The sequence below is a fragment of the Schistocerca serialis genome, unplaced genomic scaffold (assembly GCF_023864345.2).
Source record: "Schistocerca serialis cubense isolate TAMUIC-IGC-003099 unplaced genomic scaffold, iqSchSeri2.2 HiC_scaffold_518, whole genome shotgun sequence".
Classification (NCBI taxonomy): Eukaryota; Metazoa; Arthropoda; class Insecta; order Orthoptera; family Acrididae; genus Schistocerca; species Schistocerca serialis.
In genome coordinates, this window is record NW_026048100.1 from 32,501 (window position 1) to 34,018 (window position 1,518).

At 59.8% G+C, this 1,518-nt stretch overlaps 1 non-coding gene across 1 annotated transcript in view; it reads right to left on the minus strand.

The window, feature by feature from the left end:
- LOC126447620 (small subunit ribosomal RNA) overlaps window positions 1-820 on the minus strand; it is a 1,909-nt gene extending 1,089 nt beyond the window's left edge. The window contains exon 1 of the ribosomal RNA XR_007583810.1: window positions 1-820. This exon is cut by the window's left edge and continues 1,089 nt beyond it. This is a non-coding gene — a ribosomal RNA (small subunit ribosomal RNA).
- Window positions 821-1,518: the final 698 nt, after the last annotated feature.

Consider the following 1,518-nt stretch of genomic DNA (forward strand, 5'->3'; position numbering starts at 1 on the left):
CACTCAATAAAGAGCACCCTGGTAGGATTTCAACGGGGTCCGCCTCGGGACGCACGAGCACGCACGAGGCGGTCGCACGCCTTCGGCTCGCCCCACCGGCAGGACGTCCCACGATACATGCCAGTTAAACACCGACGGGCGGTGAACCAACAGCGTGGGACACAAATCCAACTACGAGCTTTTTAACCGCAACAACTTTAATATACGCTATTGGAGCTGGAATTACCGCGGCTGCTGGCACCAGACTTGCCCTCCAATAGATACTCGTTAAAGGATTTAAAGTGTACTCATTCCGATTACGGGGCCTCGGATGAGTCCCGTATCGTTATTTTTCGTCACTACCTCCCCATGCCGGGAGTGGGTAATTTGCGCGCCTGCTGCCTTCCTTGGATGTGGTAGCCGTTTCTCAGGCTCCCTCTCCGGAATCGAACCCTGATTCCCCGTTACCCGTTACAACCATGGTAGGCGCAGAACCTACCATCGACAGTTGATAAGGCAGACATTTGAAAGATGCGTCGCCGGTACGAGGACCGTGCGATCAGCCCTAAGTTATTCAGAGTCACCAAGGCAAACGGACCGGACGAGCCGACCGATTGGTTTTGATCTAATAAAAGCGTCCCTTCCATCTCTGGTCGGGACTCTGTTTGCATGTATTAGCTCTAGAATTACCACAGTTATCCAAGTAACGTGGGTACGATCTAAGGAACCATAACTGATTTAATGAGCCATTCGCGGTTTCACCTTAATGCGGCTTGTACTGAGACATGCATGGCTTAATCTTTGAGACAAGCATATGACTACTGGCAGGATCAACCAGGGAGCTGCGTCAACTAGAGCTGAGCAGCCGGCCGCCCGGGAGTGTGTCCCGGGGGCCCGCGCGAACACGCAAGTGTCCGCTCAATTATTCTGCAAACAGGAGGAGGCTGAGCTCCCCTGCACAACACACCTCGAAACCCTCTCAGGTCCCGGCGGCGCGCAGCGCCGTCCTAAGTACTTGGTCGGGTTCGAGAGAGGCGCAATCGCCCGGAGTTAGGCGAGTAGACGCTTTAGGTGCGACCACCCGTGCTCCCAACTGAGCTTGCCGCTGCCGACAGAGGCCCGGGAGCGTGCTGTCGTGGCATTGCCGGCGGGAGACAACACGCGCCACCTACGGTGACCGGCAGCTCCAACGCCAGCGCCACAGAAGGACAAAAGCCCTACTTGGGTGCCGAAGCGAACTCTCCCAGCACAGCGCACGCGCCAACACGTCCGCACAGCTGCGATACAAACCACCTGCGAGAACCGCTGGGGCGACCGAGCAGCAGACGGCGTCGCGGCGCCGAGCGCCGGGCGGCGGCGCATCCTCAGCGCACAAAGTCCTCAATCGGACCAGCACACTGCAGATGGCCACCGCGCTTCGCACCGGGCCCGCGAGGACCTACTTTGGCCGCAAGGCGCCGCGAGCAGGGGGCGCCGGCGCGCAGCTGCGCCGCCTGCCGCGTCCGTCGGCCGGCGCGCCTGCCACCGGCCGCCCCCACC